Source organism: Camellia sinensis, chromosome 15 (genome assembly GCF_055761805.1).
Source record: "Camellia sinensis isolate YWXY chromosome 15, ASM5576180v1, whole genome shotgun sequence".
In the NCBI taxonomy this organism is placed as follows: domain Eukaryota; kingdom Viridiplantae; phylum Streptophyta; class Magnoliopsida; order Ericales; family Theaceae; genus Camellia; species Camellia sinensis.
Genome location: NC_138975.1, coordinates 44,356,488 through 44,367,115, shown reverse-complemented (window position 1 = coordinate 44,367,115; position 10,628 = coordinate 44,356,488).

Below are 10,628 nucleotides of genomic sequence, written 5' to 3'. Positions count from 1 at the left end.
AGAAAGGGAAGACAGAGGCAACAAACGTCATGTCTTTTTCGGATAAAGACCTGGATCGAATATACTGTCCTCACAATGATGCTCTGGTTGTCACTCTCCGAGTCAAAGATTTTGACGTCAAGCGGATTCTGATTGACCAGGGTAGTTCATGTGAGATCATGTACTACGAAACATTCAAACAGTTGAAGCTGCAAGACAAAGACTTGGCGCCTGCAGTTTCTCCCCTAATTGGATTCAACTCCATGCCAGAATGGCCTGTCGGCAAAATAATTCTTCCGGTCAGAGCAGGAAGCGTAACAAAACAAGTGGAGTTCTGCGTATTGAAGGTCCCCTCCACTTACAACATCATCTTGGGCAGAACATGGCTGCATGCCATGCGTTCGGTAGCGTCATCATACCATCAAGTAATGCGGTTCCCTAACGACACTAGTATAATTGAAGAAGTCTATGGAGATCAGATCATGTCAAAGCAATGTTTCGCCACAGTGAATGGCAGCTGCGCTGCCAAAGGATATGTTCATTCGGTGGAAGAACCAGAAAGTAATGAACTATTCGCGGACGTCGGTAAAGAGGCTGATCAGAAAGCAGTGGAGAACTTGGTGGAGGTAAAAATAGATGAGAAGAACCCGGATAAGTTCTTCTTGCTTGGCTCATCATTGTCCAGCACTGAGAGATTAGAGGTCTTGGAATTCTTGACCTCTAACATCGAAGTGTTTTCCTGGACGCCCTACGACATGCCAGGCATTGATCCAAACATCATTAGTCACCAACTCAATGTCCACCCATTCGCCAGACCAGTCATACAACGCACACGCAGATCGGCACTCCACCATGCCGAAATAGTGGCAGAAGAAGTAGGCAACCTGCTGGAGGCAGGAGCAATTAGAGAAGTGCACTACCCAAGATGGGTCTCCAACACAATCGTAGTGCCAAAAAAGAATGGTAAATGGCGTGTCTGCGTTGACTACAAAACTGTCAACAAGGCCTGCCCAAAAGATAGCTTCCCTCTACCAAGGATAGATCAACTGGTGGACCTGACGGCAGGGCACAACCGACTTAGCTTTCTGGATGCATACAGAGGCTACCACCAAATCGCCATGCATGAACCAGACCAGGAGGTCACATCCTTTACAACACCAAGGGGATTGTACTGCTACAAGGTCATGCCCTTTGGCCTAAAGAACGCAGGGGCGACATTCCAACGGATGGTCACCAAGATGTTTGAGCCATTGTTAGGTAGAACAATGGAGGCTTACATCGATGACATGGTGATCAAAAGCAAGGATGAGAATGACCATCTCAAGGACTTGGGAGAAATGTTTGAAGTTTTGAAGAAGCACAAGTTGCGCCTCAATGCATCCAAATGCGCATTCGGAGTAGGATCAGGCAAATTCTTGGGCTTCCTTGTGACCAACCGGGGTATAGAAGCAGACCCCTCCCAGATCAAAGCAATCCAGGAATTGGAGAGACCAAACTCAGTCAAAGAAGTACAGCATCTCACCGGCATGGCAGCTGCGCTCAACCGGTTCATAGGCAAGTCATCAGACAGACTGCGACCATTCTTTCAAGCTTTAAAGGCCAAGTTTGAGTGGGATGAAGAATGCGACCAAGCTCTGGAAAGCTTAAAGGAATATATGTCTTCCCCACCACTGCTTGTCACCCCAGTACCTGGTGAAGAACTCTTCTTATACCTGGCAGTCTCTCAGCACGCAGTTAGCGCAGTGTTGGTTCGTACAGAAGGAATCCAACACCTGCCCATCTATTATGTCAGTAAGACATTCCTGGGAGCCGAAACGAGGTATTTTCCACTAGAGAAGCTAGCATTAGCCTTGATGATGGCCTCAAGGAAATTGGCTCACTACTTTCATGCCCACACCATAGTTGTCCTCACAGCTTTTCCATTAAAAGCCTTGTTTGAAAGAGCGAACTTTAGTGGGCGAATCTTGAAGTGGGCAGTGGAGTTGGGACAATTCGACATCAAGTTCCAACCCAGGACCGCAATAAAAGCCCAATCTTTGGCAGACTTCATCGCAGAGTTTACTCCTGGAAGTCATCATATCTGCCCAGTCGACCTAACTGACACAACCAAACTAGGGACGGAAGTTGACGCCGGAATAGCGCAACCCCTAGTAGAAGATACTCAGTCAAACTCCAAGGCAGACCAGACTAAGGACAACAAGGAAAAAAAAAACAAAGATTCACCAACAGTGCAATCAGATGACGAAGAGCAGACAGCAAACATGGACCTTAAAGAAAACACCATACTTGACCCCACGACATCATCTGACCCCTCCACTTGCTGGAAGCTATTCGTTGGAGAGATGTGGAAGCTCTTTGTGGATGGAGCATCCAATCGGCATGGTGCAGGACTTGGCATAGTCCTCATCTCTCCAGACGGCCTGGTTGTAGAGCAAGCAATCAACCTTGGCTTCCCAGCATCCAACAATGAAGCGGAGTATGAGGCGCTTCTCGCAGGACTCAAGTCAGCACACTACATAAAGGCCACCGAACTAATGGTTTACAGCGACTCACAACTGGTGGTAGACCAAATTTCTGGCGACTACGAAGCAAAGGATGACAGAATGGCCAAGTACCAAGAGCTGGTCAGAACAGAGATCAAAAAGTTCGATGTAGTAAGGATAGAACAAATTGGCAGGGAGAAAAACAGTAGAGCAGACGAACTAGCAGGCTTTGCCTCAATGGCAGATGCATCCACCCCTCATCCATTGCTCATCGACTACTTACCAAGACCAAGCATAGAAGACCCCGAAGCAGAAGAAGTATGTTGCGCAGAACTAGGCCCTTCTTGGATGGATCCCATCATCCTGTTCCTAAAAGACGGCATTCTACCAGAAGAGAAAAAAGAAGCCAACAGAATAAGGGCGAAGTCGCAGCGATTTTGGCTATCTCCATCTTTGGCATTATACAAGAAGTCATTCTCAGGGCCTTACCTAAAGTGCGTTCATCCCAGCAAAGTAGAAGCATTCTTGTTCGAAATACACGAAGGAGTATGCGGAAGCCATCAAGGGGGAAGGTCGCTAGCTTACAGGGCCATTTCACAAGGTTATTGGTGGCCATATATACAGGCAGACTCAGAGAAATATGCGAAGAAGTGTGAAAAATGCCAGAAATTCGCACATCAAATACATCAACCAGCCAGAGAACTCCTACCATTGACTAGCCCATGGCCTTTCGCAATGTGGGGCTTGGACATCGTGGGACCACTTCCAACAGCGCCCGGCGGCAGGAAGTTCTTTCTCGCGGCAACAGACTACTTCACAAAATGGGTTGAAGCAGAAGCATTGGCATCAATCAAGGAAAAAGATGTGAAGAAGTTCGTTTGGCAAAACATCATCACTCGATTTGGCATACCAAAGGCCCTAATCTCAGACAATGGCACTCAATTCGACGGCAGAATCTTCAGAAGCTTTTGTGAAGAGTACAAGATAGAGTTCTACAATTCTACACCAGCATATCCTCAAGCGAATGGCCAAGCAGAAGCATCAAATAAAGTTGTCTTGGATGGACTAAAGAAAAGGCTAGAGAAGGCAAAAGGCAAGTGGGCAGACGAACTTCCTCATGTTTTATGGGCTTACCACACCACACCTCGGCGATCGACAGGAGAAACACCATTCTCCTTAGCTTACGGAATGGAAGCAGTAATCCCACTAGAAGTTGGCCTCCCCACAATTCGAAGCGAAAATTTTGATCCAGACTTAAATGGAGAAGCCATAGCTTTAGAACTCGACCTTGCAGAAGAAAGAAAAGAAAAAACACTGGTTCACATTGCTTCATACCAACGAGAGTTAATCAGAAAATACAGCAAAAAGGTACATCCAAGACAATTCAAGATCGGCGATTGGGTACTGCGCAAGGTAATGGGAAACACCTTGATACCAGGAGATGGCAAGTTAGGGCCAAACTGGGAAGGTCCTTACAAAGTAGTTGGGTTAGCAAGCAAAGGGGCATACCACCTAGAAGACAAGGACGGCAAAGCAATCCCTAGGCCATGGAACACGGCCAATCTCAAGTTATTTTATTTTTAGCTTTTTCCTTTTCAAAAATATGTAATTTTTTCTTCCTACAATAAAGCAAGCAATTCTTTTCAGCACAAGTTGTTCTTTGTAAAAGTTAGCTTTAGTAAAGATTAGGTACATTGCAAGCATTTTATTCTAAGTTCGCTGGAAAAACTAACTTAGAGGTTGGTTGGAATAAACCAACACCCTTCTTAAGCCCAGGATAAGGATCCAGGCTGCAGGACATTTGGTCGGAATAACCAAATATTATTCTAAGTTAGCTGAAAAAACTAACTTAGAGGTTGGCTGGAATAAACCAACACCATTCCTAAGCCCAGGATAAGGATCCAGGCTGCAGGACATTTGGTCGGAATAACCAAATATTATTCTAAGTTAGCCGGAAAAACTAACTTAGAGGTTGGCTAGAATAAGCCAACTTTTGTTACTCTTCAGCCGAAGTAAGGGAATGGCTGAAGAATGGTTGGCTGGAATAAACCAACTCTCTTTACTCTTCAGCCGAAGTAAGGGAATGGCTGAAGAATGGTTGGCTGGAATAAACCAACTCTCTTTACTCTTCAGCCGAAGTAAGGGAATGGCTGAAGAATGGTTGGCTGGAAAAAACCAACTTTCTTTACTCTTCAGCCGAAGTAAGGGAATGGCTGAAGAATGGTTGGCTGGAAAAAACCAACTCTCTTTACTCTTCAGCCGAAGTAAGGGAATGGCTGAAGAATGGTTGGCTGGAAAAAACCAACTTTCTTTACTCTTCAGCCGAAGTAAGGGAATGGCTGAAGAATGGTTGGCTGGAATAAACCAACTCTCTTTACTCTTCAGCCGAAGTAAGGGAATGGCTAAAGAGTGGTTGGCTAGAAATGAACCAACTCTTGTTACTCTTCAGCCGAAGTAAGGGCATGGCTGAAGAAACAGTTGGCCGGATAAACCAACTCCGTATACTCCTCAGCCGAAGTGATTATATCGGCTAAGGAGTGGTTGGCTAGTGAGCATAGGTTGACCACCTAAAACCGAAATAGCAGTTGAAATAATAGAGGGCATTACAAATACAAGCATACGAATCAAAACCGGAATAACAGTTCAAGAAAAATTTTTCATTCATTGAAAAGCCATTACAAAAAGGGGTACAGTTCGGTTACAAAGATAAAAAAGCAACAGAAAAAGAAAAAGTACATAATCAAGAGAAAAGTTATTCAATATCGGCATCAAAAGCTGCATCAGCATCAACATGAAGACCGGCTTCAGAAGGGAGCTCACTCACGGTTGGAAGAGTGGTTTCGGCTGGAACCACGGTTTCACCTGGAAGATCAATAGTCAGGTCTTCCACCGGGGGCTCCAACCGAACTGTCTGGTCCACACTAACAACCGGAGTATCCTCAGAAGAGGAATCTTCATCAGAATCTGAGCCTTCAAGGAACTGCTGCTGCATGGCATCCGCATACTCCGAAAGGGAATTCGGTATGAAGTAGGCTGGAGGGTTGAAGACCTCGATCTGTTGATCATGACCGAGCTTCTCAGCAGCCGCCCTCCAGCCACACTTGAAGAACAACTCCTTAGCAGCATTACATTGCTTGGCATAAGCATCTTCTGCCTTCTTGAAGTCTTGTTTGCCAGCTTCCTTTGCGCTCTCCTTTATTTCGGCATCTTTCTTTCTTTCGAGCTTCACCAGCTCGCGCAGGTATTTGTCCTTCAGAGCTATGGCAGTCTTCTGCCTTTCTGCCTCTGCCGAACTAACTAGTCCGGTCAGCCTGCTGTTCTCAGCTTGCAGCTCGGCCATTTGCTTCTTGATATCTTCTACCTCGGCCGACTTCATTTCGGCTTCTGCCACAGCGTCCCTTGTAGTTTTTCTAAGTTCCAGCACTTTCTTGTGAGTGTTGTAGTTTTTTTGAATTGCCTAGCAAAACAAGGACTTCAAATGAGCCGAAGTAAAAGTTTAAAAAACTAGACGGAAAAACGGACAGAGCTACTTACCAGGATCATGGACTTCGTTGTAGACCGAATGGACTTTAATTCGGTGTTTAGCTGCTTTTGGTGGTGCTCCATATCCTTGGGGAGGCACACACTCTTGGCCAGACTAAAGGCCAACTGGTGATCTTTTTCGGCGACAACCGAATCAGCATCTAGGACATCTCAATTGTTGAATGTAAGTTTTGGTGCCCAACTGGTGGTAGTTCGGTTGTTGGGCTCCGGTTGGGGGCTCGGTGGCAGGATTGGTGGAACAGCAGTCTCATCTTCGTCAATCAAACTTGGTTCAGACTCGGTAGTTTGTGCGCGCTTGGTTCGGCGCGATGAAGATGGCTGTTGAGAGGGGAGGGCTACAACGGCAGGCTGTGTTTGGCTGGGTGACGGTACTTCGGGCCTGCTTGTCTCGGTCAGAAGCGCCCTTAGTCTGTTCTTCTTGGCCATTTCCTCTTCAGCAGTTAAAGGAATTAATCTTATTTGCGGCAAGTTTGGGTCCGGCTCTGGGGCATCTTCGAGAAGAAAGTCAGTTACTCTTGCTTTTCAGCGACCGCTGTACCGGTAGGTCGGCTCAAAGTTTAGAAGCTTAGCCCAACTCCTTTCTTTAAACCGTAGTGCGGCTCGCAAAATCGCAAGGTTGGGATAGCTGTATAAGGAATGGAGGTGGGCGAAATCTGCGAAAAAAGAACTGTTAGTTCGGTTGATAGACTAAAGAACCGAAATAAAAATACAAGGAAGAAGACCGAAGTCAAATTACCGGGCTCTCCCTTTTTCCAATTTATAGGTCGGCCAGGAATTTGGGCTTAAAAATCCTCAAAGTTCCCAGAGACCCAGAAAAAATCATCGTCATTAAGCTCTTTGTCCGGTGTATATTTAACTATCTTCTCTCGGCGGCGGCGAATCCTAAGGTAATAGACCCACCCATCCTCTTTTGAGCCGATGGAGTATTGATGGAAGATTTCGGCCAGGCCAAGGTTTAGTCCGGTTTGGTGGTTTAGTGCGGCTATTCCCATAATGATGCGGTATGAATTGGTGGACAGTTGGGTAGGGCATAATCTAGTCTTCCTAAGAAATTCGCAGATCAATGGTTGGACTGGAAACCGTAGTCCGGTTTCTATAATGGATAAAAGGGTGAAGGGGACAAAGCCTTCATTATCCCATGGGATGACATCTTTTTTGGCTAAAGTCAAGTGGACATCATCAGGTATGTTGTAGTCCTTCCTGAATTCGGCCATGCCACCAGGGGTCTCTACTAGATACCTATACTTACCCATTTGTTGTATAATTTATGAATAAGTTATATCGGTGCAAAAATTATGCTCAGTAGCTCGGTTGAGCGCACGCAGGAGTGCTTGGGTAGCCTAAGTCTGCAAAGTAGAAAACAAAGGGGTTAAGCACAGATCATTGGACTGTGCTACAAATTAAAAGCAAGGTAAGTAAGCCCTACTTTGGCTTTGTGGGCAGGTCCTGTCTCGGTTTGGCGAAATATTTGGTAGTTCGGTTTGAACTTAGGGTACGCAAGAACGGTTTTTTATAAGGTTTGTTATCTCGGTTTGAACAGTGGGTTTTTTTACTCCGGTTAAGCCACTAGGGGAAGCTTTCTGAGTTTGGTTTAGAAACCAAGAAAGCTGGCTTAGCCCCAAAGGCTTAGCTCGGTTGATGATCGTGGTCCCTAGTCCAGTGTATTCAAACTTCGTTCGGTGATTTTATTTCGGCTACAGTGAATCAGGAGTTGGTAATTTGTTAAAACCTGGTCGATCCTAGTTTGGTTATTGGCTAAAGTGATCTACCTATATAGGACAAACAGTACCCTAGTTCGGTCGCTACATTATTTTGGATCCAAGACTAGTTTTCTATAGGATAATTCATACACACATGAGTTCTACTGAAAGTACAGAAGCATAGCAAAAATGGAAGAAATATTTTGCAAAAACACACTAAACATAATGCATTGAACAGATACGAAGGTAAAACATGGAAGGGAGATGGATTTGCTTACCAGATGGAATAAAAGAGGACTGGAGTCGGCAACAGTATCAGCAAATGAAGAACACGAGCTTGATAATGGAAGAAACAAAGGCACAGAGAGAGAAGACGAAAGAATAGTGGAGAAAGTGATTCAAAAATAAAAGGGTTGTTTTGGTTAATGGACGAAAGGGCGGGACTGTTCAAATTTTTTCGTACTACGAGGGCGGCGTGACAGCTGCTCCCAGCCTATCAGAACCTGCCACGTGTCATTGGAAAGGGAAGCGTTACAGTCGTGATTGAAGAGACGTTTTGACCGGACAAAATGGAGCCTGGAGTAAAAATTAGCTCGGCTTAAAAGTCTTAAGAGTTTTTTAGCTCGGCCGGAGAGGTTAAAGGGTTTTTAGCTCGGCTGGAAAAGCTTAAAAACTCCCGCTCGGCTGGTATACTGGTAATCCCAATCATGCTCTGCAGATGGAATTAAGGGGCAATTGAGAGGGTAATTTTTGGGAAAAATTGGGCCAAGCTGTGAGATGGACTTTATGGCCCAAAGTACGAAGGACAGGATAGAAAGGCCCAATAGAAATGTATAAGTTACTCCGGCCCAGGTGAGGTAAAATTACTTCGGTGCAATAAGATGTAAAGTTACTCCGGTCCGAGCAACTTGGAGTTAGGTCGGTCCCAATAGTAGTCCGGTTGAGACGTATTGAGGTTAGAACGGTCAAAACACTGCCACTCGGTAGCTCGGTCTTGGAGTTGTGCCGGTCGCAATTTGTTAGTTCGGTCTAGTCGTGTTATGGGTTGAACAGAGGAGAAACGAGATGAGGAGTAAAAGCAGAACCGAACTAAGAATAGTTCGGCCTAGTCAGTGGCTCTGCATAGCCAAGCTTATTTCGGTTATATCATAGTTCGGCCAAAGTAAAAACCATCCCACTTGGTTTAAGCAGTGGGGGGGGGTGTAAAAGGATAAGCATTATCCTTAGGAATATGAATCCTAGGAGGACTCTGCATGGAGGAATAAGAGTCCTACTAGGATTGTGCCACACGAAACTTATAAAAAGCTCACAAACATCACCTTGGAGGAGGTAACAGAACACAACACAATTTTTCTTTCTGAGAACATAGAACTTTGTCTATTTGTCAAGCTTACTGACTTAGGCATCGGAGAGGTTTCCGGCACACACCCACTGGCTAGCTCACGTTTGTGTTTTTAGGTGATAAAGCGACGTCGTACGGAGGAGCGTGGACTTGGTCAACAGGATTATACGAGAAGGCGTATTTCTTTCCCGTACAGCATGTGTCATGTTTTTATAAGGAAAATTATATAAATTTGTTCAGCTCATCAGTGAATTAATTTCAACCAATATTAAGTGATAATTTTTCTTAAAAAAATTTAATTGGCATTATCAATTAGACTTAATTGACATAAAATTTAAAATTAAGAATCAAAATCAAACTAATTGAAATTACAGATATCAAATGAATGCATATATATATATATATATTTTATATAAATTTTTGAGAAAATATCATTTTGTCTTCCAAACTTTCACGCGTTTTTCGATTTGACCCCTAGACTTCGTATAATATCAATTGCCCTCCCAAACTTTTGAAATTTTGATCAATTTAGCTCATATAGTCACATTCCGTCTACAATTGAACGGAATGTGATGAGCTGTCCCCCTAAACTATTATTTGGAGGGAATATAAAAGGGCTTTGCTTACAGAATGAGTTGGTGTGATGAACGGTTGAGCTAGGGTTTTCTTAGGATCAAAATCCAATTTGGGGTTTCCAAATTCCTCACACCAAATCGAAATCAAAGTTCATCATTCAACGAAGATCATGAACTAACATTGAATGATGAGTTGGGTTCGAAGAGAGAAGAATGTCAATCGAAGAAATGAAGCACCTATTTATGGTATTTACTTTTAATAGTTGTTTATTTTTTTTATTTAATGATTATTAAAAATTGATTTGTGATATAATTGTAATTTGATTTGCCATTTTTCTAAATAAATCTTTGTCTGTTTATCTTTGAAATGGATTTGTTTAATCAGAACTGTTTTACTTTAATAGTGTATTGGTTTAATAGTGTATTTGTGTAATACTGTATTAGTATTAGTTTAGTAGTAATTTTATTAATCTATTAGTATAATCAGTCATTAATAGCATCATTTTTTATGTAATACTTATTAAAAATCGATTTGTGACATAATACTAATTTGATTTGTCCTTTTTTTTTATATAAATCTTTGTGTGTTTGTCTTTGATATGGATTTGTTGAATTGGAACTGTTTGACTTTAATAGTGTATTAGTTTAATAGTAATTTTATTAATTTATTAGTATAATCAGTCCATAATCGCATCATTTTTTATTTAAAAAATGTAGAGAAATGATCTTGTTATTTCACAATCAAAACGCATCATGAGCGTGTGGTTAGTTATAAACCTAAGAGGGTTTATACTGGTGGATTTATCAGTTATTTTGACTTTGGTAATTCTGAGATTTCTCGAAACAAGGAGCAACGGGATTGCTCCCGTTGAAGTTTTCGCCCAAGCCTCATTCTTGTATTTGATTAAGTTGTCCTTATCGAGAGGTGTGTATTTGAATGCAGGCTAACTAGTGATTTTACTAAAAGTGGTACATTTCTATAGGTTCCTCTAGTTTTTGAAATGAT